Below are 26,839 nucleotides of genomic sequence, written 5' to 3'. Positions count from 1 at the left end.
GCTCTGATGCCAATTAGTCATAAGACTTTAGAAAAATCCTTTTTATCTTTCTGGGATTCAGTGTGACCACCAGACCATATGAGCCATAAAATTAAATTCAGATTCTTCTGTCTACTTTTAGGCACAAGAACCCAAAGTTTTGTGACTGCAATATTAATCCCATTTGAATTTTGTCTCTAAAAGAGAAACTGGGCTTCAGCAAGGCACCAGGCCAGGCTTGACTATACCTTCCTGGCAGAAATTCAAACTTCTTGATCCAAGGGAATGCCTGTTTATCAGGATATCATAAGGACAACTCAAAGAGAAAGCGTCCCACAGTTCTACTGAGGATGCTTTGATAGAGTGTCCTTTTTACAGATGACAAAATACACACCTGGACAGATGTCATGCGGACCTGCTGCTCATACAGCTGGAGATAAAGGTACACATTGAAAACGAGGAAAGGAAGAAGACTCGGGGGAAGCCGGGGGAACCCATGCCTGGTCCCCAGGCTACTACTAGCCTGTCTTCTGCTCCGGGCAGGACCCATCTCGGGGTTTACACTGAGAATGGGCCAGGTGGTGAGATGGCTCAGTAGGAAAAGGCAGTTAGCCCCAGACCCAATGATGTGAGTTTCATCCCTGAGACCCACATAATCCAAAAGAGAAAAGACTCTCAGATGCTGTCCTCTAACCTCCACATGGTACACACACACACACACACACACACACACACACACAGCAGTGCTATTTGAAAGGCTTTCTGTGTGGGAAAACCTGAGGATCTGTGGCAAGAATGGTCATCAAACATCATTCAAAAGGAAACTAGATCAACAGAAAGTTTCTTCCCAAACCTGTTCTTGCTTCTATCCAGAGGTGTGCATGACAAGGGAGTCTGCTGCCACATGACTCCCCTTCGTGTGTGCCTTTGGTCCATGGCAATTATACAGGGCTCGCCAACTGAAACGACCTGCATGTTTAGGAAAACAGGTCTCACGTGCGTATACAGAACCCAGGCCAAATTCCAAGAACGCTTTAAGACTGAAGTCTTAAAATGGTACTGTTCTTTTTGTTGTTGCTGCTGCTTTTAAAAGTCATTTTAAATATCTAGAAAAATGAAAAGTAACGCAAAAAGAGAGAGGTCTCATAAAAGATGAACCAGAACCCTTGTCGTATGAAAGGCCCATCTAGCAAACTGCTGCTGACGTGGGGATTGTATGACCAGTTAGCCCTCCATATCCATGAGCACAAGTATGATCCCGGTCATGCAGAGTGCGAAGCAATCCCAGTAGGGTTCAGACTCAGCTGTTCTGAGGACAGCCTGGGAATATGCATTCAAATAGAAACCCACACTGCATCAACCACACTCCAGGGCACGTTCCATACTCAAGAGATGTTGGCCAACACAAAACAGACTCCATGTTTTCTTTTTCGTACTTTTAGTTTTAAAAGTTTGATTTTCGTACTTTTTTTATCATACTGATTTTTTTTTTAGTTTGTTTCTGTTTTGATTGTTTTGTTGTTTTTCCTGTTTGGGGTTTGTTTGTTTTAGAGAGAGAGAGAGAGAGAGAGAGAGAGAGAGAGAGAGAGAGAAATGAACATGAAGTTGGGTGGGTAGGAAGATTGGGAGGAACTAGAAAGGAAAAGAATATAAAAAATATATTGTATAAAATTTTTTAAATAAAAATGAATGCATATTAAATGTTATAGTCAATCAATAAATAAGAATGCATGCCTCCTCTGACAGGGCACAGCCCTCAGACTATCCCTCAGAAATGTGAGCCTGGATAGACCGACCGCCCTGACAAGTCTGACTTATCAGCATCACCCCGACACCCTACACTCAACCCCCGACCCCACATAAGTGTACTTGGCCTCTTGTGTCACTCCTCAGAGTGTCCCAACTCCTCAGCCTCTGAAGGAATCACAGAAGAGCCAGTTCTAGGCTAAGGGCTAAAGGCCTGGACTACCTCGTGCCATCTACCAGAAGGCAGGATGCCTTTCTCTCTCTATCAGTAAAATGGGCTAACAAATGCAATTATTACTAATAACTAATCCACATCATTGCATAAAACACAGATTTCTATCTTTAAGCAGAGATAGCAATAGGCATTACAATCCTCCCAGCTTGGTGTTTTATTCTTTTCTAAAGTCAGGATTGAGCCGGGCCGTGGTGGCGCACGCCTTTAATCCCAGCACTTGGGAGGCAGAGGCAGGCAGATTTCTGTGAGTTCGAGACCAGCCTGGTCTACAGAGCTAGTTCCAGGACAGGCTCCAAAGCCACAGAGAAACCCTGTCTCAAAAAAACAAAAAAAAAAATAAAAAATAAAGCTTCCTGGGCTACATGATAGGATGGCATAGCCAATTCAGCTGAGTGCAAAAGTATCCATCACCATCATTCTGTGTAGAACAAAACCCCAAGAAAGGAAAGAAATACAGGTTCATGTGTGGCCAACAGAATTCATACTTTCTTTACATTAACTAAAATTAAATCATTTTATACTGAAGTTATATACAACACACACAGAGAAAGGTTGGGCGTGCAAACACAGGGAGACAAAGGTCTGGGAGGAGGACGTCTGAGAGGTCTTTGTCGGGAGAGCGAAGTGGTGGACGATGTCCTAAGCGTACAAAAGTTTGAAGTTCTTTGGAAGGACAAGAGTCCTGAATCCTGACTTGATGCATTGACATTGCCTGTAACCATGTGACATAACCACTCTCTCTTAAACTGGAGAGTCCTTCCCTGCTTTATGGTCCAAAAACCAGGTGGCTATCCAACGTGCACACAGCTCTTGCATGCACCACAGCTATCATCTATATAAGGGTGACTGTACTTTTTATGTCATGGAAACAGGAGACCACAGCACTGCTCCCAAAGCTTAGAAGAAAACAGCCCGTCTCAGACAGTCATGAAGCAACCACTGGCCACTCAGTGAGCTCAGAGAAACCCAGAGATGCTTTCCTCCTCTGTGACTCTCTGGGCGGTAAGCTCACTGTGGCCAGGACAACAGTGGCTGAGAGACAGCACATTCTAGTTCAGCACACAGATTCTGTGGGCTGACTGTGGGCACTAAGTTAACCATATCTCTGCTGGACAATTTATAGAGCACCCCAAGCCTCTAGTCCTCACTGGATATTGTTACAGCTTGGACCTTGAGTGTCCTCTAAAGCCATGTATTAAATGGTTAATGCCCAGCCATTGGCACTAACTACTTGGACAGGCATGGAACCTTTAGCAGGTGGAGTCTACTGGAAGAAGTTAGGTCACTGGGTCATGCACTTGAGGACGTTTTCTCTGGTTTCTTTCTTTCTTTCTTTCTTTCTTTATTTATTTATTTTCTTCCTGCTTCCTGTCTGCCATGAAGTGAGCAGCCCCCCCTGCCATCATTCTTCCTTCAACACACACCCAGACAGAGCCCTCAACACACACCCAGACAGAGCCCTCAACACACACCCAGACAGAGCCCTCAACACACACCCAGACAGAGCCCTCAACACACACCCAGACAGAGCCCTCAACACACACCCAGACAGAGCCCTCAACACACACACACAGGCATAGCCCTCATCACACACACAGACAGAGTCCTCAACACACACACAGACAGAGTCCTCAACACACACAGAGACAGAGTCCTTAACACACACCCACGCAACGCAAAGTCAGGCAGCTACAGATTGAAACCTGAATCACTAAGCCTAACTGATTTTTTTTCTTCTTTACTTGAGTATGCTAAGTATTTTATCACTGATGGAAAGCTGACTGACACAGGTAGAGTATGTGAGCAGAAAGAACAAGAGCATCCTTAAATCCTTCAAACTCCATATGGTAATTCTGTACTAAGAAGGCAGCCTCCTCACACCAGGTTTTGGTTGCCTAGGAACCGAGATGCTGCGACTCCTCCACCTAGCCTAGCTGGTCTTTCCCTACAGCAGAGAACCCATGCACACTAAACCCCGGTGCATGCGAATTTACACAGGAGCTCTTCCGTCCTCCTGCTCCAAGGCCCATTGTCTCCCGTGAGACAGGGGTAGCAGGTGGGCACATCTACAAGAATACTTCTTGCCCTTAATGGTTCCTCCCGAGTGACAGAGGGCCACTCCCTTTCATTCCTCAACACTGCCACAGACAGAACCCCAACTCTGCCCTTTATTTCTCCCTTAACTAGTGACCTTCTCTGTCTGTGTTGAAGTTCAAATAGTACAAGCATGTATCATCCTCCAACCCCCTCCCCCACCATGCTCATGGCTGACAAGGTCCCTTTGGCAGATACCTCTGAATACTTCCTTCCTCTTCCTCTTCCTCTTCCTCTTCCTCTTCCTCTTCCTCTTCCTCTTCCTCTAATGAGAGAATTCAGGGGTCTCTGATGAAGGGAGTTGACTATGGTTCAGACTGAGAAAATATTTCCAGTGTCAACCAAAGCCAGTAGGGATGGGAGTTCTCTTCGGAATCCTCTCAGGGATGTTTAAGGTTCATAAGCAAACATGTTCAAATCACAGCATATGGAATGCACTCATGCGTGAAGGGTTTGTATTGCTGACCCACTCAAGACCCTTCTGCCAGTCTTTCCACCTGCCTGAGAATAGGCCTCTATGGATATAACCCGATTCAGAAACTGTGGTAACACCCTCGGGTCAACTATAACTTTTACAATGAAAGAGCTTCAATACTGTCACAATTAACCCTATTTTTTCCTCTGGGAAGAATAGCCTAAGCTGTTATGAGCTGGTCACCGTTCAGTACTGGGATAACCATCTAGCTATCAGCAAGGGCCTAAGGAAAGGTGGCTGGGACAGATAGGTTTTCTGTGGGAAAGAAGACACAAGAGACTACAGAAAGTGTTTTCCCAAGATACACACACTGACCAGTACCACAGTGCAGCCTGAACAGTAATTATAGGACATGGGGGTTCATAGTGACTGGGAAGAGACGAATGTGGGGTACCCCCAAAATGCTTTAGGTTCAGCATAGTAGAGTTGTTGGAAATGCATACATGATCGCTTACATGAATTTTCACATCCAGGTGCTTAGGAGACAAATCTACCCTTCCAAAGAGCATAGAAGACAATAGAGAAGGACAAAGTCACACCTAACTACAGCAGGGTGGCATGGAACAAGTGACATCATCCGCTAGCCCACAGCAGAGAATCCAAAGACATACTCAGCTTGCCACTTAGGGTTTCTGAGTCAAAGGGAACTAGGTAAAGGCCCTTTTCTGGTAGAATAAGAGGATTAGCATCTAGAGCCAGACACAGTGCCGCAGTCACAGCACTCAAGAGCCAAACAGGCAGATCTTTGTGAGTTCAAGGCCAGCCTGATTTAAACGGAGACTTCCAGAACAGGCAGAGCTATACAGTGAGACCCTGTGTCAAAATAAAATGACATCTAATATACCTTAGGTCTGCTTGACAGTGATATATATGGAAGGATTTATAATACATAGAACTATACAAAAATCCTCTGCCTCCCTCAGCGTACTCCTCCAAGTCTCTCTCTTGAGTCTATCCATTATTCGTAGAGTCGCCGGGATTTCCAGGCACAAGGATTATTCCTGTGTGGCTATGTGAAAATTTTTGTTGGGCCTGTTTATTTTAATATGCCCTCAGATATTTCCAGGGTTTTTCCTTACTTCCATGTTGGGGGTCTCTCTACCCGTTTGGAAAAGCGCCCCTTGCTCAAGTCCCCAAACGCATCAGATAGACTTGAAAGCGTCGGCATTTTCTACACAGCCCTCTGTTCCTGTCACATCGGGGAGCCCCCACACAGGAGGAAGGGAATGCTCTCAGAGTGTCGCTTACACCCCAGAGGCTGTACCACCCACAGTCCTTCCCTCCCAGACTCTCACATACATCAGAGCAGCATGAAATATGAAAACTCACCCAGACGCTCCCAGTTTCTCCAGGCCTTCGATCCAGCCTCTGCCACCTGTGAGGAGCCGAGCAGAGCCGAGCTCTGGGAATATAAAATTAGTTACCATTGGTGCCTTGTCAATCAACATTCAATCCCACGCAAAGGCAGACTATGTAGCCATGTGCCTGCCACATGTAGGAATGTTCTGAGCCACCTCAGAGGCAAGGGACCACCCCTCCAGGGAACTTGTTACAGCCCTGAGATCTGACTTTGGGGATCCAGGTGGTGGGAGGAAGAAGGATGAGGGACAAATGGATCACTGCAGGTACCAACCTCCGGGGCTCACACATCCGAAACTATGGAGAGACTGAAGGACAGAAAGGACAATCATGGTATTCCCTTCTGGAGGCTCAGAAGTTTGGGGGGAAGGGAATGCATCCTCTGAAAGTAATGATGACATGACATCACTATTGTCAAAACAAAGCAAATAACAACCACACAACAACAACAACAACAAAACAAACCGTGGGTCAGGGACATCGTGAGAAGAAGAGGCATGACGAGGCATGAATTGGACCCTGGAAGATAAGAACAGCTGTTCTCTCTGGGAACAGTACCACACAGCAGCCACAGCACTTCCAAGGGGAAACTGGGTTTAGTCAGGGGCACGAGGATGGTGGTGATAAGGAAGAATGTATAGGAGTTATTATCTGAATTTTTCAGGGCAGCTTCTGGGAATTTTGTATTCGACTTAGGGTGTTGGTTAGCAAACACTGTGTTAACAGCAAAAACACAGGCATGAATGTGTGCTTGCCTTTCGGTGGTACGTGGAGAAATCACTCTGACACCCCACCCCAGTCACTCACGCATGGACCCCACCCTAGCCCACCCCTGCCACGCATGCATGAATGCCAACCCATCAAACCTCACTGAATGATGGCACCTACCCCGACTCATAGCTTCCCGTGAAAATCCCCTTCAAATTACATTTGTTCCTGTCTACAGAACATTAAAGCATCATTGATTTGTCCAAGACACCTGCAGCAATGAAACAATCTTCAAACTGAGACTCTAGAATAATTGACATGCACAGTCGTTCCCCGTGGATCAAGTAAGACACACAATGAAGCCCAAATAGCACTGCCCTAAATTACCTGGAATCCATTGCCCAGATGCCCACTCATGGTATCCAGTTCCCTCTGGAGACAGTGGAAAGTAAACACACCTGGCACAGCCAGAGCTACCCCTTTGAAATTTTAAGTAGGGGAAAATAAGCGATGGTTCCTAATCAAAAGGAATCATTTTCTTCTTTAGCCAAAACAGCTTAAGTGGCAATCATTTCTCCCATAGGAAGAGAATCAAATGCAGGCAGACGCATCCCCAGCTCTGTCACCACCTTTGATACTCCCCACTTCTGGAGCCCAGAAATGGGGTGTGCATTTGCAGTCAACACCACAGAACAATGACAACAAAAGACAAGGCCTCTCTCAGTGCACACTGGGTACTTAGCACCTCAACAACTATTCCCCACACCCGGCACTCTACTCTTTCCTGTGCCCCCAGGGGTTCCTCGCCCATCTTTCTCAACACCACATGTCTGCATCTCTGTATACCACCAGAGGCTGTGATGCAGCTGTTTCCTGATTTCTTTCTTTTTCACTCCTTCCTTGTACTCCAGTAAGCCTGGTCAAACAGTATCCAGGTATTTCAGAAGAGACGTTTGTTTTGCAACCCCTTGGGCATGCCCTTCCCAAGGGCATCACTAGGTTCCTTTCCTTTCCTGGGGATTTATGTGCACAGCAACAGCAGGCCCGCCCTAGGTTTTATTTCCTCCTTTCATTTCTGTAGCCACAGAAGCAAGTTGGTGCTGGATTAATTCTGCTGGCTTCAAAACAAAATTACTTATATTTGCAGAGTCCTTTCAAAAATTCAAGTCTTAGATGTTGAACATCAGCCCTCCACCTCCTGCCAGAGGATTTCCAAGCTAAAAGAGGACTATGGCTCACTTAAAAGATGAATAAGTAGGTGTCCAAATGCAGGCTTTACCTGTTTGGTCTTTCTGCATATTCTCCCATCTATCTTTTTTACTGGACAACTGTTGCTCACCTTACTGACCTCTTCTCTCTCCCCAAATCTGCTGCTCTTCTTGGTGATGACACCCAGTGTCATCGTTGATTTGGATGCCATTCTCCTCGCTGGTGTTCACCCCCCCCTAATCCATCCCTTTCTTCACTCTCACCACCCTAGTACAAACCAACAAGGGCTTTTCCTGAATCCCAAGAGCAGCTTCCAGAGTCTTCCCAGACTCTCCTCTCGCCTACCCCATGATAATCACATCTCCTTGTAACAGGCAGTTCAGAGAAACAAAAATTTCATCATTTTACCACCCCAACTAAAGTCATCGATGAATCCTCTTGGTGCAAGGGAAGAGTCTCGATTCTGAGCAGGACTGCCACAACTATACATATTCTGTTTCTTTCTTTACTCCAGATCCCATGAACTTATGGTCTACAGGAGTACCTCACTGCTGCCTGTTACTCTAGATCATTCCCTTGCTTGAAGTTGATGAAGAAGCTGCTTTGTGTCTCATGGAAACATACAATCCTTCTGAAATCCTACCCCAATCCATTGGTCAAGAGAGAGCAACATACAATCATCTGGGGTCAACATAATCAAGTCACAACACCACAGATTGCTGAAGCGTTGAACCAGAAAAAAAGGGAGGGGGATAAAGCTGTATTCCAGGATGCTACACAAAGCAAACTATGTAGTCATGATGGAAAATGGAAAGTTGTGTGTGGGACTGGACCTTAAGGTACCATAATTGTGTCAAGTAAAGGAGCCTCGATCTGGGAACACTGTCATATAATATAGGACTTCAAGTCCTGGTCCAAATAGTAGTTCTAACATCCAGCTATGATTGCCCTTGGGAGAGATGCACAAGTAGCTTCAACAGATGCTAAGATGGAGATGTTTGAAGGCCGTGGAATCTGTGCGCTAATGTGCATCTGCTACACAAGGCAAGCACTTTGGATGGCAATGTCCTGTTGTGTACAGGTTTCAGAGGGCATCCTTTTCCAAGGCCATAGGACAGGTGCTGATGATAAGGGAGGTACTGATGAGGAGCTGCATAAACCAAGAAGATGCTACTGCAGTGACCAGGGTCTTACTGCTCTGGTGATGACAATAGGCAAGGAAGATAACAATCAGCCTGACTCGACTGTCATTGCAAAAATGGCATTGACGGGGTGAGTTAAACAACAAATACTTATTTTATAGCATTATAGAGGTTAGAGTATAAGACCAGGGTGGCAAAAGAGACTGTGTCTGGCAAGGACCCACCATTTAGTTTGGATATCTAATTCATTGGCAGGTTTTATATCAAAAGACACATGTGAAAGCACTAACTTCAGTCTTGGGAGCTCCAACTTCATGACACACTCACCTCCTAAAAACTGAACCTCCTAGTCCCACCTCATTGAATTTCAGTGTGTGAATTTCAAGGGAAACACAAACATACATTCTATTATAAGTGAAATGACTGGAATCAGTTACAAAATTAGGCAACAAGGTATGCCCAACTCGTGAAGATATATAGTTAACAGAGCCTGGAAAGCTAGGGGCACCATAGACAGGCAACCAACCAAGGAAGGTTTTGTCCTAACCTAAATCATGGGAGGATGATCAACAGTTATCCAACATGAGAAATAATATTCTCCAGGAGTCATAGGTTGCTGTGCTGGCTAGTGTTTTATCAACCTGATACAAGCTAGAGTCATTTGGGAAGAAGGACCCTCAGTTGAGAAAATATCCCCACCAGATTGACCTGTGGGTCATTTTCTTGATTGATGATTGGTATGGAAGGGTCCAGCTTACTGTAGGAGATGCTTTCCCTGGGCAGGTGGTTCTGGGGTGAGTAAGAAAGTGAACTGAGCAAGCCAGGAGAATCCAAGCAGCAAGCACTCCTCCATGGCCTCTGCATCATTTCCCACCTCCTATCCCACCCTTACTTCCTGGAATGATGAACCACAGGCTTAAGATGAAAAAAACCCTTTCCTCACAAGTTGCTTTTGGTGGTAACACCTGAAATCCTAAGTTGCCAAATCAAAGGTCCAGTGTGGTATATCTCCCCTCTTCAAATTGCTGGTTGGGGGAACCCTAAAACAATGACGGCTCTCAGGTGCCCACCAGAACTTGTTGGCAGGACTCCACTGCTGAAGACAACACATGCTTTGTACAGGACTTGGAGAAGTCAAGGTAGTACTGTCTGACCTGGAAGCTTCTTTCCTGCTCACTGGCTTTCAGACTACTGGAAGGTGTCATGAAGGCTTCTAGAGAAGAAACAATCAACAGTCTTACCCTCATACGAATCCTGCAAGCTACAATAACAATAGGTCTGGCAAGGTATGCTTGTGGGTGCAATAATGGCATGAATATTATGGGGACAGGCAATTGCCTTTTGATTGGCTTTAAGGTCATTCCACAGGAGGAAATTCGTGCTTTACTATAAATCTGGCCAAGAAGCTGTGTCAAGGACACTCAAACACCTTGGGGTGGGAAGATTGAACCTACTACTATTTTGCTGGACTGACTTAGCATCACATTGCCTTCTAGCTCTCTATCTGAAGATTAGTGTTACTCTCAGTCCCCGTGAGAGTAGCATCTTTGAACAGGGGCCAGAAGTTAACTCACAACTGATCAAAGTGCAAAGAACAAGCATCTGTGGGGTGCCTGTCAATAAATGGGACATCTATACCATCTGTTCTCCTTGGAGGCTCAAGAAACATCACCAAAAGGAGGGGAGGACACTGAAAGAGATAGAGATCAGGAAAGGCTATGGTTAAACATCTTCTGGACAGGACAGGACCTTTGATTGCAAAGACCTGAACAAAATTAAGCCGACCAACATCCCAGTATTGATGGAAGAGGGGCACAAGTGCCCTTCCTCCTAGCTAAGGTGCTATTGATAGCAGCTGCTGGAGGAAGGAGAATCACTTTTCTTAGGAGTCGCGAGTTGACCATGCTCCAGAGAATAGCCTCATACCTATGTAAGTAGACAGCACTCATTGAACTCCACCTATATAAGTAGACAGCACTCATTGAACTCTGTAGATTATGCAATTTAAAAAACATAGAAGATATGAAGTTGGGAGGGTACATGGAGAGAGGTGGGGGAATCTGGGAAGAGTTGGAGAGAGGGGTGATAGGCAAGTATGCTTGAAATACAGATATGTATGTGTGAAATTCTCAAAGAATAAATTAAAAATATTACATATTTTATAAAGAGAAGCCTGGATGGGGAAGGGATTTGTAAGCCCCACCCCTAGTTGAAGAGCTATTGGCAATTGATAGCTGCCGGGGGAGGAGGATTCAATATTCTTTAGGAATATGGACCCGAGGTAGATGGCCCGTGCTCCGGTGGATAGCCCTGGAGCCATACACATATGAGCGCTCTAATTTGACTTGGGTTACAGAAGAGGACATGAAGTTGGGAGAGAAGAATGGTGAGTCTTGACAAATTTAAAAGGCGAGTGGAAGGGCGGGATTTTATCAAAATACATTGCATGCATATATTTTGAAAGAATAGATAAAAAGCATTTTTAAAAGATTAGTAACCTAAAGGGACCCACTAATAAACAGTACACTATTTCCCATCTTGTTCACAATGGGTACAGACATGCGAGTGGTCCACCAATCTGTCTACCTTCAAATGAACCATCATGGGTGCAATTGTAAAAGATAACAGTTGCTCACTGGTGAGATTCTTATGGCCTTTGTAGCAAAAAAAAAAAAAAAAAAAAAAAAAAAAAAAAAAAAAAAAAAACCACTGTTGTGGTAAGGCTCAAGCAGAAGCCTCAGGCACTGGACTTTCCCAGGAGGATTTTGTAAATAAAACACACTTATTTTACCATAGGGAAAATGGCAGAGATGAATACCGCTTTAAAGATCTAAATATAAGCTGGGTGCGGTGAAGCTTGTCTGTAATCCCAGCACTCCGGAGGTGAAAGCTGGGAAATCAGGAATTCAAGGTCAGTTTCACTTTCCTAACTAGTTTGAGCCCAGCATAGGATACATAAGACCTTATCTCAAAAAAATACAATATTTTTTTTAAAAAAAAAAAATCGTGAAGTGGAGGTTCTGTCTCCGACTCTTTTCCTGCTTTGGGGACCTGTTTTCTCTTACTAGATTGCCTTGTCCAGCCTTAATATGAGGGGACGTGTCTAGTCTTGCTGCAACTTGATATGCCATGTTTGGTTGGTATCCCTGGGAGGCCTGCCATATCTGAAGAGGAGGGGAGGAATGGATCTGGGGGAGAGGGGAGGTTGAGGGGAGGCAGTAGGAGGAAAGGAGAGAGCGATGTAATACATAAGAGAAGAATAAATAAATAAAATAAAATAAAAGAATTTGCAACGGAAGAAAATTAAGACCTCATCATGACCTCGGTTTCAGAGGTGGTCCATCCTGTTATGTCTCCATCTAACTCACCAGTCTCGCCCTTCCAAAGCTCAGACATCTCCCAGAGGTGGTCAAACAGGTGCAACCAAATTCAGCCCCAGCTGTAGCTTCTCTGTCAAGTGTGGCACCTTGCCTAGGTTGAGTCAGCGTGGTGCTGACTATGCTATGCATGAGCTAGTGAAGGTGGTCTTTCACAAGTGGCAGAGACCGCTCTTTTTTTACTGTCAAACAGGAACCGCAATGACCGTCACGTCGGGCTTGGCTAACTCTCTTAAGCTCTGTCCTACTACATTTTAAGGAGGTGGAATCTGCTGAACTCTTTCTAAATGTCTGTTACATTGGTGATGTCATGATTATCGGACCCTATGCTGTCTTTCCCTCTGACACTATTTTTGCCCAAAGAAGAATATGCAAAATTTATGTTCACTCTGCCCTGAGGTCTGTTTGCCTATCGTTACCTCCCCTCTCAGACACAGCACTGGTTTTCTTTTCTTCTCCTGAAATCTCAGAAAAACAAGTTAGTTTTCCGTCCGTGTTTCTACTTTCATCTTCTTCCCATGCATTCCAAAGCCTTCCAATTTTGTACCCTGCCACAATTTCAAGTCATTTCATCTTCAGAGACCCAAGGTGAAAGACGATGAGCACTATTTTATTGCCACAACAAAAGACAAATGAGAAAATCCTAGGCATACAGTTAGGCCTTTTTATTTACCTATCAGAAGAACAAGTTGAGTCCAGTCCAAGCTCCTGTCAGGAGACAGCTGCCAGCGATTTAACCCAGGACAGGCCATCATGATATTTCCCAAGAAGGCTGCTGGAATCAGCCTTCAGAGGCAAGCCAGATGTCTAGCCTTCAGCACAGAAGCAGAGGCAATGACCACATGATCTGGGCTCGGATGGGAGAAAGCTGAACAAAGCTGGGCAGAAACTATCCTGGCTGTGTGTTGCTTCCCTTACTGATAAAAGAGAATGTGGTGCATGGTGAGCTGACGTAAGTAGATCCCAACACCTCCCTGCTAATGCGTACATTTTTGTCTGTGTGCCTGATTCTGCACATTGTATAACTACACACCAGTTCCCTGGTGACCTGCATGTCGTTATGATATATATGTATTATATATATATATATATATATATAATATATTATATTAGTGTATTATATATATATATATATATATATATATATATTACTGAGTGTCTCATCATTTTCTACTTGTGCGCTTGGAGGTTTTCTTGGATAACCTAGTTGATGAACTAGTCTGCTTTATCCATCATTGCGTATTTGGTGCTTTGCACACAGAAGGTGTTCAATACCGTTAAGGTTGGATAAATGGGTTAATTGGTCGTGTTTGAGAGTGATCTCTCAACCACAGGATGAGTATTGGGGTAAGGAAAACAAATTGAAGCCAAGGAGCTAGGGTAAGAGGCCAAAGTAGGTGAAGGCAGGTGACAGAGACGGGTAGTTTTTGAGAATGAGGATGCTGATACATAATCCGACTGAGTAGAAACACTAATGGGAAGACAGCTGGGCATGTTTGATGGAAACATTTGTATGATGCCAGCCCTATGAGCATCCATGAGACATTCGGACAAGATGAGATTAGATGAGCCAATCTTTATGTTTGGAGAGGTCACTGAGTACATGTGGGCTGAAAACTGCTTAGCCAAGCCAACACTCTGAGGCCTGACGTCTGAGAATTAGATGAAAGACCAAAAGCACACGGGGTCAGAGCACTGATGGGAACAGAGTTTTCCCCTTTTAGATGATGTATGGTATAAAACATTTTTATTTCAATTCATAAATTGTCTGCATGAAAAGGCCCCAAATATTCATTGCAGGTACGTATTGGAGGAATAATAAATTTTATAAGAGACTGTTGTGACCTTCAAGGACTGTGAGGCATCCAAGGGGTATGCATGTCAACAGGCATAATATACAGCATCTTATTTCCCACCAAAAGTGAATAATGACCATGGATTGATTAGAGATGATCTGAATTGATGGAAGAAATGAACAGTGCCAGCCATGAAATTGTGTGGGTATTTTATCCTTTTAGCCTTTTAGGTATGTGTATCTCTAACCCTTTAGTAAGGTATGAAGTCGGGGGGAAGCATATCAAAAGCACTCACTGTGGTCCCTGGACCTCAGCTAGGATCCGGTGGACAGTTTAGCAAAGGAGCTCTAAGAAGGAGAACTGGAGGGCAGTCTAAACTGGAAGGAGTTGGATGAACATAAAATGAGCACAAGTTAAAATCCAAAATTAGATGTTCCCATTAAGAACTGCTTTGCCCCCATTCCAGTGTGGGATTTTCACTGGTTCTTAATCCCACAGAACGTTGATCTGTGTCCTTCCTCTACCCCTGTCTACCCAACTCATTTTCCCTTCCTCTCAGAAACAAAACACACAGTTCTTTAGTGGCTCATCTGAGCCATTCTAAGGATCTTTTTAAAGTTTTGTGTTCCTACTGAAACTGTTTCCCCAGAACCCACCCCTCTAACTTAAATAACTTAAAGTAATTCCCTTCGAAGTTGGTAGCTCATCTCCAAGACACTGTGAGACTGTGGTCAAAGAAGTTCAAAGGGTCTCAGTGAGGTAGCCCCAGACACGTAGGCCAGAGTGATGCTGGAAGCAAAGCCACCAACAGAAAAGTCACTGTGCAGTCATCCACTTAGAAACCAGGGCCGGGCAGTGGTGGCGCACGCCTTTAATCCCAGCACTAGGGAGGCAGAGGCAGACAGATCTCTGCGAGTTCAAGGCCAGCCTGGTCTACAGGGAAAGTTCCATAACGGGCTCCAAAGCTACACAAAGAAACCCTGTCTCAAAAAACAAGCAAACAAAAAAATAGGCAAAGGGCAGGCGAGTGGAGAGTAGAATATTCAGAGAGGTCCAGCACAAGAGTTCAGAGGGAAAGCAGAAGAGGTGGCCAAGACGTTTAATATGGAGAAAGAGCCAAGGTTTAGAAATATGACCAGTGACTTCAGGATCCACAGATTCAGGTCAATAAGGCCTGACACAAAGCCACATCTGCCATTCTGGTGACAGAGGGGCTCCAGGAAAGGAGCCAGGAAACTAACTCTTCTCTGTCTGCATTCCCAACCCCCACCCCTGGGACACTCAAGGGCCTGTGGGTGTTACTGATTGTGACCAGGGTGGCCTGTTTCTCTTTGTCTCCGGCTATAATCACTGTCACAGAACAGGTGTGGCTGACACATGTGTAAACACCTAATGGGATCTTAAGTGATAGGCATTCCTCAATATAATTAGATAAGTAATAACTGGATAAAGCGACATTGCGGTCCGGTGGCTGAAACCCAAGGTCATTTAGAAGTGTTTCCGATTAAAGGGGAGAGTGTGGACACTTCCCCTTTTCTTTTCATTTACCTTTAATTTTTTTTCTCCTTGCAGGTTAAAGCTGACTCCACATCCTAAGGGACCAACAGAAGCCATCAACTTAAATGATGTCCCTGATAGCTCTGTGGATCAATAGTTATATAGACCTATTCCTCATCTAAGCTCTGTCAGGGCCCAAATTATACACTGTACGTGAAAACCACCGCCTGGATTTACTGCTCTGGCGCCCCCGGCCATAGCAGGGGGCTTATTGCTTCTCTACTTGTATTTCTTTTAATCCTTAACTAAGCCTTGGCTACTGATTTCTCAACATTTCCAAAGGGGCAGAACAGCAACTAGCCAAGGCATACTCCCTTCCACTAGACAGCAATATTTTCCTTGACTCCTAAAGAAATTCTTTAATTCCTGTTCTCTCATGAAGAAATCTTTATGTGAAAACTTACCCAGTTGGTAGAGATTACAATAGTCTGAGAATCAGACATGGATGGGCCATGTACAGCATCCTGGATGCTGTGAACATTCAATAGACGCAGCACCATCACCCTTGATGGGAAAGTAGCCAGCGAATGAGACACGCTGGCTCTGAGCATCATATGCTGGGTGGTGGCCTCACCTCTCTGTGCCTGGCTCCTCCTCTCTGAAATGGGATTCTTCCCCTGCCTTGCATTAGCTAATGGAGAGAATGTTAACCTAAATCAAATTGAGCACATGCAAACATTTCATACTCTTGGGAGTGTGAAGGCTTCCTATAAATTCTAGGTTCTATTATTATTTCATTTTTCCATAGCTCAGACTGATCTGGTCTCATGAATCACTTTATAACAAAGTGAACTTGAGCTCTATTGAACTCTTTCTGAGCTTCCCAATCTCCCAATTGTGTCAGGCGTCTAGAATTATAACCCTCTGAATGAACGCATGAAGCAGAGTTGGAAGGTACGGCAACCAATGCTTTTCTGTGGTTAAGAGACAACATCACACAGTTTTCTAACCAGTGTCCAGGACAAAGAAGTACATGGCATGAGTTTGGTGGTCAGATTGAAGACTTACTTCCATGAGATTTGTCACAGCCTGACCTGTCTTGCTCATTTTCCTGTGTATAATAAGTTCTTGAGACATTTCTGTTTATTCAATAACAATAATAACCCTGCTTTAATCATTTAACTAATAAGTGATATATCATGTTGATCCAAACGGGATTTCAACACACAGATAACCTCATGCCTCTTACTATTGAGAATACTGTTTTATCTAATGCCCTATTACTTACCAACCTAGATAAAACCTGTCCTCTATAGAATTAGCTTTGGACACTAAGAAAAAGTAACACACACCTCAATGTTAAGCATAATCTTGATTTGCTACTGTTATTGGCCCAATTTTTTCCACACCTATGCTATTGTGAGATTTGGCACTTCACTGCGACCCAACATTCTTAGCTCATCCTCACCAACATTTGTTTAGCTAATTGTAAACACTTTGATGCCTTCTCTAAACCCAACTCGGCTATAAAATTGTGAGGGAATAGCCAATCATATTTTTCTTTTTCCAAGCACAGTCTTGTATTCATGGGCACAGGTCAGTTTCCAAATGTTTGAGTTTCATCAGCACTCAACATCACGACCTTCACACGAAGACACATCACAGAATTTCCTTTTCTCGCCTGCCTGCGAATCAGACAGATCCTTATCACTGCACAGATATTGTCCCTGAAGGCTCTGAAATTGTCTGGAGGCCTCGAGATATATATGGACCCCTTTGACCTCTTCTGCACTTCCCAAAGAGTACCAACATAGAGAAACGAGCCATATTTTGTTGCTCCATTTGTTAAGAACACTCCTTTATTTCGTACCTCTTTGAACTGGTGTGTGGCTCAAATAAAGTAATAGAATAACGAATAGGTAGACATAGAATTTAGCATGCCTGTAATATAAAGGAGCTTGAAAATGTAAATTTATTGTTAAGGAAAATAATGTTAATGTTTTATTCCATTTTATTTTATTTCATATCTGAATGGCCAGTTCTTCTGTAAGACTAGGATCTAAGCTTCCACCATTTGTCCTCGGCATGAAAACATTTCAATTTCCTGACCATGACTCAGCCAGCAGAACGGAATATCATTGTGGTCACTGATAACCTGTGCTAGCTGAATGCCATCTTTAAGTTTCTTATTTTGCTCAATAGCTTCAGCACTGTGCTTCTGAGGCTGGGGAATGCTCAAAGTTACTCATGCACACAATATAGCTTATGAAGTAATCTTGGTCCTGAGGTCTGGTCTTAAACCAAAGTAAGTAGTGTTAGTTCTGACCTTTATGAACTCAGTCCACAAGAAGAACTATCATAGACCAAGAGTGTCCCTGAAACACTCAGAGCTTTAGCAACACAGCCTTTAATTTGAAGGTACTTTTCCCAGTTGAAAGCTGTAATCATGGTTCATCCTACTTGGCAATGAAACAAAGGCCTAGAGGATTTGTAAATTGGCGGATTCTTTAATAAGTATAAAAGATCAAATTTGCATTCTTTATGTGACTGGGTGACATATGTCATCACCTATTCTGACTTTGGAGCCTTATTAACAGCCAGTTTGTAATTGGCCTGATGACCCAAATCACTCAGAACCATGATGGGAGATGCTCCATAGGACACCAACAGGGCCCATCAGCACCCAACCCAGACAGATGAGCCGAGCTGGGAAGACAACCTTGACCTGCAATGCCATCTCTTAATTTCCAAAGGTTGATTCAACTGGTTTAATAAACTGGGGTCCTGTGACTTTTCCTGTGGCTCTGAAAACATCCCTCTCCAGCAACCTGGTTAACTTTCAGGAACGGAAAAAAAAATGCATTGAACGGAAACAACAACCAGGATGCTCAGAGAGGCCTTGCTGGTAGTGTGAGCTCCAAAAGGAATACATAATGGGCTCATTAGATCACACATGATTTGTAGACATGCTTTCAATCCCTATGTTAGTATGTAGAGAGCTGTATAATACAGCAATTCCTCATCTCAGAGACCCCTCAGAAGCAGTATGTAGATGAAATATTAAAGTTATCAGTCATATGTCTAAGTTCCGAGAGAAGTATGAATGCTAAGAATTGTGTCCTTTTTCTTCTTCTCTTCTTTGGACCAGAGCAGTGTTACAATCCTAGAAAAAGTCGTCCGCTTAAGAAATGTCAACCGCCAAGGTCAAGAGTGTGTGTGAGGGCTTGTAGCATGCCCACAGGTTACACGTGTGGTTGCTAAAGCTAATCATTCTGTTTCCATTGGACTTAGCATGGTGACAGGCTTCCAGTTCTGAATTCTGGCAATGGAGAGCCTACTGCTTCGCAGACTATTAAATAGGCAAATAATCAAAGATAAGATTAGCTTCTGTGAAGAACATATCCAAAATTGCTTTAGTTTGAAATAATAAATTCAAGAGAACACTTCAGGGTAGCTTTTCTGGTCGGGTGCCTGGCTTTCAAAGAATCAACGAATGGCCATGGTCTTTCCATGCTCTGGCTCTATTATCTTCAATGTGCAGCTTCTTAGCGCTATCATGGAAGTCAATGTCATCCCAAGAAGTGAACAGGAGAAGGTGGTTCGGTAGATACAGGTAGGAGGATTTCATGTGTCGGGACTAGAAACTTGTATATCACTGTCTTTCACAGCCCTCTGCCTAGAATACAGGTAACAAAGACACTGTAAGTTGACATACATGTTCAGTAGGAAGAGTAAGTGGGGTTAGTGAGCCCCAGCAATCTCTGCTCCATTGACAGTCTAGGAAGAACCATTACATGAGCCCAGAGATCCCTCAAGAATGAAGACGTGTGGGTCCTCTAAATGACTGCCTCTATACAGCCAATGTTGAAATATATATATATATATATTACCACCAAAAGGTACAGAGCCAAGCAAATTACTTCAGTGCCATGCCTGGGGTGCTAGCATCACAAGGTTCTCGAACTCCAGCCTTCTTCCTAGACTCAGATCTGTCCCACCTTGTATTTAATGTCCCCAGCCACTCACCCCACTGCCTGTCCACATCGTCACCTAGTGCTTGATTGTCTTGGCATTTACTCCTCAGCCTAAAGCTGGGGCCATGAAAGCTAACAACTCCGATAATTTACAGCCCAGATCTCTGCATCCAGCCTTGGTGGCAGCCCACAAACCAGCTGAGGTTTTCTATGTTCCAACAGAGTGCACTGGGTAGCATGTTTTAGGAAAACACAGTGTGCTTTACGAACTACACACCCACTTCGAATTGTAGCTGCCCCCAAAAGGCTTCTACATGTGTCTTCTGCGTTTAATCTGAGCTAAACCTTCCAAGAACCTGAAGATGCTGGTACTGTTGCCATTCCCAGTTTAAAGATGGAAGAACGGAGCTTTTGTGAAACACAGAATCCCAAGGATGTGGCTTTGAAGGGCATAGTTTGCTGACCCCTAAAGTTAAATTGAGGAAAACATACCACATGGAATGAGCTGCAATCAGGAGGCCAGTTAAATGGGAGTATATTCACTTGAGTGTCTGGGTATTGTCTGTGGATGTTGGTCTGGATCAAAGGGCTTCAAGCTTTTCCCCTCAAGGGTAGTGTGATAGATGGAGGAGACCTAGGCCCCATCACACGTGAATAACTACTGCCCTTGTCCCAAATAGTTCTGATCAGCTGTTCTGCCATTACCAGAACAGGGTCTGCTTGTTATGTTTCTGTCCAAATTATAACAACCTTTCTCTCTATTAATCATGGCCTGATTTTCCCGACAGTGTGAGGCAATCTCGGCCCCAGTGTCTGCCAATAATCTGTAGATGCTAAATCCATTAGCAAGCTATATTTAACATGACTAGAAATTTCATTGTCTTTCAGTAAAAACAGGCAGCTGTTTCCAGATGTCAGAACCAGCTTTTCTGTCTGGCTCACATGGTGAATGCACGGAGCATCCTTCAAAACCACCACGTGTTGCCAGGGGCTTCGGAAACTAGTGTGCTTGCCAGTCAGAACCAGTGATTTCTAATACCTTGTCAGTGGATTTCTTCAGCGACCGCCTCTTCAAACAGGACGGTAGGTGACTACCCCAGGTTTCATGTGCCCGCTTTGGTCATCTTGTAACCACAATGCTGCAGCCCTTAGTAGATATGAGAAGATTTGCAAACACTAGCCAGCAATTCAGTCACACATCTTATTGGAGCAACCCTCTCAGCGAGAGCTAATTGATGCCAAATCCAAGAACATTTTGTTTGGTTTTCCTGGAATTACTTATCTTAATTTTTTTTAATCCTAAAGTTCCTTCTATTTCGGTAATGTTTTAAGTGATGACTTAGTTTTTGTGGGCATCTGTCGATTACTCCCATCAACTTATCTTCAGTGAGTCACTCAGCGGAAGATAGTAATTAGTTGAGTGAGTGTGTTGTTTAGTCTGCAAGATCTGTGATTATTTTTATACCACATAAGCCTGCCCGGGCTTTCAGTAGCTTTGTCAATTGTCTGCCCTTTGTTTTACTACACTTCATTCTATTCGCCCATTTGCTGCTCGGATGCACGTTCTCACTTTTTTTCTATCGCTGTAATAATCCGCTAGTAAATGCTTTATGAGTAATATCTCAGATGTGACATACCATTTGGCTACTGAAGTCCTGCATGTTATTGTAATAGTTTAATTATTATAGACCAGCGGGTTTGGAGAACAGGCCATCTTTTATTAGGTCAGAGAATGGAAAAACTCAAGGCCACAATGGATATAGTTCTTCCGAACAATTCTTGGGTGTCGTTCTATTTAAGATCTGTCCTCTTTTTAAATCTCTTCTTGTTTTCTCAAGCAGAACAAAGCTCTCTACCCTTTCCCGTGTTCCCACCCATGCATCTGTGAACTCTCGCATTTGACAGCATAGCCTTTTCCAGTTCAGTAACTAACTTCTCTGTGCCATGGCCAGCTTCAGGGTCACCACATTTTACTCACTTAGCCCGGCTACGTTAGATCAAGATACCTTGGCCAAAAATATGACTCCCAGGAGGTCCTTGAATTGTTACCTCAGTTTATCAATAGAAAAGTCTCCAAATGAGGGTTCACTTCCCGAGTCGTTCCTTCACGTCCTCTCGGCATCCAGCTGCAGGAGACGATGAAGTATGTCATCCCCAACACTTTATACAATCACAGCTTACTGGGCTCCAGCGTTCCTCATATCTCTGGTTCCAGACCATCGGGCCCAGGCAGCCATTTGCGACTCTTTTCAGCATGTACAGCCACTCAGTACATGTGAACGGCCATCAGTCTGCCCATGGACTCACCTCTACCTCTCCTTTCTCTGGCTCGGTGACTACTGGCCCGAGAATGAGTTTCTGAGGCCTTTATGGGGCGTTGGAACCTTACGAAGCGGCTGTGGTACAACTTACCTCTCATGCACAAGGACACCGAACTGGGTTTTGAGAGGCTTGTAATTAGTATAATTACCTCATTTTGATTGCTGAGGTTAACAACATGGGCAGTACCTGAGTACATTATCATCATCAATTGAGGAGTTAGAGTTTTACAAATCTGATTATATGACATGTGTTCAGCCATCTCACCCTCTCTATGGCTGTTGGTGTATAGCTAATGTTTTACTTCTTAAGATGCTTTCAGAAGTTTCCCATGATACTATACCAGGTGTGAATAATCCCTCAAGGAAAGCTCCCCAAGTTCTTTACCGCACGTGTGTGTTTGCAAAGGTGCTTGTTTTAAAATGTCACCCAAGGTGACAAGAAGCCCATCATTCAATTAATCAGGAGTGTGTCGGCAGAGTTGGGAGCCCTAGTACACACGTGGCTCTCAACTCAAACTGCAGCTAAGCTTTGAAATGCTTTTGGCTGCCCCAACGTAAGGGTAGGTAAACTCGGAACAGTGAATGGTGGCTGAGGCTAAGCACACAGTGTGGTGACATCACCCTACCCCAATGAAGAGCTCTTGGACTCAAAAGGTCAGTAGGGGCAAGGTTGAGAGCCACGCGGTGTGAAGGTTAGTGCTAATTGTCAATTTGAGGGGATGAACAATCACTTGGGAATGGGCCTCCGGGCATGAATGTGAGGGAGTATCCTGATTACACTCGTTGATGTGGGGAGTCCAGTCTTAACTGTGGGTGTGGGTGAGACTGTCCCTTAGCACAGCAGCCTGAGCTGATTGAAATGGAAAAAGCAAACCGAGCAAAAACGGAAAGCAGAATCTTTTGCCCTCGATTTCTAGTCTGTGGATGCAGGATGACCATCCTGTTTGCTGCCTCGACCTTCCCACCTCGGTGGACTTCACTGTGAACTTCTACTCAAAAAAAACTTTTTCTCTATAAGGTTACTTTTGTTAGGTGTTTTATCACAACAGGAAAGACCCATGTTACTGGGCTTGGACAAAAGAGAAGGTTTAAGCAGGTCTAAGGGAAGTGAAAAGGTTATTCAAATGAGATTGAACTTAAACAGCCCACCCATTCAAAAATATTTAACATTGACTTCCAATTTTTCAAAATAATATACTTTACCTACATGCTAAAATTCAGAGTCTCCTTGCTTTTTCAATTAAACTTAGCTTTGTTTATTGAAACTTCTATAATATTAGGGTTTAAGACTCAAATTAACACTGCATCTTTTTCCTTATAACTATTATTTTCCTTCAGAAAAAAGATATTGTGCTGAATTTTCTGATTTTAAATTCTGAATAAAAAGTTTTATTGGAAATAAAAATAAATAGGAATCCAGGCAGGGTGGGATGCAGCTGTAGTCTCAGCCTAAGCTTAGAAGGTAGAAGGAAGGGGGCACAGTTAAAGTCTGTCTGGTTTACATGGCAAGCTCCAGGATAACCTGGGCTGTATTGTAAGATGCCATCTCCAAAGCAGAACAAAACAAAATCAACACAAATAATGCAACTTGGCCAAAGAGAGACACGGCACAACCACCAGGAGGCACCATAAAAGCTCAAGACATGCCTAGAACAGGATCGAGAAGTCAGGAAGATGCACTGTGGGAACCTAAAGACATGTTTCAAAGTCTTACTTGACCCAGCACGGATGTCAGAGTGTCTTTTCGCATCAATACCTGTTTCCAAGGTTGAGACCCTAGGAATGACATGTCACACAACCAGCTTTCTTTCAGAGATGCTTACCTGTTCAAGTTGCTGTCTTGGCTAATTTAAGTGAGGCTGTTATATCTTCTTTCCTTCTACGCAAATCAGAGGTTTCTGGGACTATCTGCAGTTAATTCAGAAGATAGCAGCCATTGTGGATTGAAGGCCAACGCTTCAGGAGGTAAAATTGGCTGCCAGAGATAGTCAGCTTGAACAGGTTTGGAAAACTTTCAGATTAATGGCACAGTCATTTCCAGCTCAATCTGTTGTGTAGGCTTACAACAGCGGGCATCCATTTCACTCAGTATTTTCCACACCACCACAATAGGTGACGTGGAACACAAAGGACCCTATTTACTGAGCTCAGCATTCTACCTACCAAAACTATGTTCTAAACCACGCCCATTTGTTAGCAAAGTTAGAAAAAAAAAAAAACCTCACTTCTGGACTGATGAGAAACTCATGAGCAGCTGGCAAGAACGCTATAGCTTGGAAAATTCCCTCTAGAATCGACATAGGTCCAGCCTACCTCCTTCCTGAAGATTGTTGGCGTGTAGCAGTTTAACTGGGTGAGTGGGTCTTTCTAGTTAGCCTCGGAAAAAGAGAGTCCTATAGAAACAGTGAGTCCAGTTAAGTCAGGAAGTACGAAATGACTGTGGTGGGCCCGCAAAAAGTTTTGTAATCTCTAGCTAAGAGTTTAACTAGAGAGAGTAGTGTAGGGAGAGGCTTGCAAGTCAATCTGTTCTCAGCATGAAGACAAAGAAGCCACCCTGCACCTGCTCAGCAAGAAAGTAACCTCAGCCTTCATCATCGTCCCCTCAAATCAGCGTCAATCCTGGGCATGTGTCTGCAGGTCTGAAGATGCATGTGGCTGTCTCCAGCTGAATGCTGCAGCTGACCGGGAGTCTATGCACGAACCTGCTGCTCAGCAGAGACAGTCTACACACTTCCAAATCTGCTGTAGCCCCTGGCCCTGCCTCCAGTTCTTCCTCCCCATCACATCCAAATCTCTTCTCTCCCCTTTTATTCGTCCTGGCTTCCCTGAAAGGCTAGCCTGGCAACAGGAGGTGACCCTTAGCTTCCTGACTTGCTTCACTTGGACTCTTCTGTTTTACAGCTTCTGGGAGTTTCATCACACACAACTATTCTGATCCAATGGCTCACACTTGCCCTGCCACCCCCGTACGTGTCACCTAAGGACAGAACACCATTGGGTTCTTTGTGTCTAGAATGGACCAGGAACTCTCCAGAGAAAAGTTTTTATATTTAAGATAATGAAAATACCTCTCATAACAATTAATAAAAGAAAAAAAATGAGACTCCCTGTGTAGAATCCATGTCTTCAGTGTTTTAAATATTCAGGAAAGGGATTTGCTGAACACTCACTAGATTGTGTCTGGAGGGACACAATCCTTAACGGGCCTCGAAGCAGATGGCGGAGTACAGCAATCTGAAATATTTCCATCAGCTCTCTCCACATCTATGGTACAGAGCTCCAGTCTCAAAGCAAAGACGAGTCTCCAACGAGCAGCCCCTAGCATATCGCTCCTTCCTTCCATGGGCTGTGAGTCTTAAAGGACACATTTCTAACGCATTGGTCATTTTATTTCAACTTCAGCTTGCCTCCATGTAGACATCTTTTCCAAACAGGAAAGAAGCTTTGAAATGTGGTGGGCTATGCTTTGGATCCAGCCTCTCCAGCGTTCTTTTGGCGATTCCATCTGAGCTGCTTCTTTGAACTTTTTCCAAACTTGGAAATTAGAATTATCTGTTAATTCTTGCTGGATCCTAAGTGATCTCAAATTTCCGGGTCTAAAGGCATTATTCTCTTGGTCACAGGTCATCTTGTAGTCCCACGCCCCCCTGGGACAAGCCAGGATCAGCAGTGTCTGACCTCAGCGGTGGGTTGCTGCATATCTTTACTTATTGTTCTTACACGAAAGATGATTGTCATGAGTGTACTCCCCACGACAATCCCCGGGAGCAAAGGAACAAACCAGACTATGCAGACAAATCAAAAGATCCTAAGATCCCAAGAGCCAGAAGTCAAATTATCAAATCTAAAGTCAAGGAGAAAAGCGCTCTCTATCACCTGGAACGTTGCAAGCCTCAGAGGCTGTGAAGAGCTGAGATCCAGCTTGCCATCATCAAAAAAAAATCTATTTTATAAGGATTAAACAAGACAAAAATATAGAAAGCCCAAAACAACAACAACAAGAGACTGCGATTCTTATGGGTTAACAAATCCTTTTCCTGCTATCAACACTTTATCTATAGAAACAGTTTTATGAGATGGTGGACATTATTATCCTTTGATGGGTTTTATTAGTAGTAATTACTAAAATGCAGCCTTGGGCTTATGCTTCTTAGCTCTGTGCAACTCAGATAATGAGAGCAAGCCTCGCAGATGCTCTCAGCTAGGGAACTTTTCCCTGAGCCCCAAGTCCCTGTTCTGAGCACATTTCTCCAATGGTTCCAGTATTGTTTAAAATGTCAAAGGTCTCCAAACACCCCTACGTCACTACCTAAATTAGAAGTCATTAGTGTCTCTGTAAAGGTGATGTCCCCTTCCCCGCTGGCCCACAGAGGGTTAATGGGAGAGCAGACAGAGCATGTGATAGCTGGTGTCTGCTTTCTGCTCATGCTCATTGATCTTTTCCTTCTACTTCCTATACGAAGAGCCATTCACTGGGGCCGTAGAGGACTGTGTTTTCATCCCTAATGGTGACTTAAAGGGACCCTTCTGCCAAGTCCAGAGCCATCCCTCTTGTTCCAATGAACTCATATGCCCTTTCTCCGCCCTCTATGCATACTTCATACGGAACCTAAAACCCCACTATCTAAACCACAGGCCATAACGGACCAGTCATACTAGCAGGGACCTGCAATATCAGACCATCTCAAGCACCATATGAACTGAGTTATCGTTCCTGGAATTACATTCTTCAATTCAATGTCTGCTCTCCCGCCTCTCACCTGAAACCAGTATCTGTTCTGGTGTCCCTTTTAAAAATTATAAGATAGGGAGAGAAGCAGGGAGGGGGGCAGAGAAAAATGTAGACCTCAATAAAAATCAATTTAAAAAATTATAAGATGGAATTAAAAAGACCTGGCTTGAAAACTGAGAGGATCAGATGGGCTCA

The sequence above is a fragment of the Chionomys nivalis genome, chromosome 6, assembly GCF_950005125.1.
Source record: "Chionomys nivalis chromosome 6, mChiNiv1.1, whole genome shotgun sequence".
NCBI lineage: Eukaryota > Metazoa > Chordata > Mammalia > Rodentia > Cricetidae > Chionomys > Chionomys nivalis.
This window is presented reverse-complemented; position numbering follows the sequence as displayed.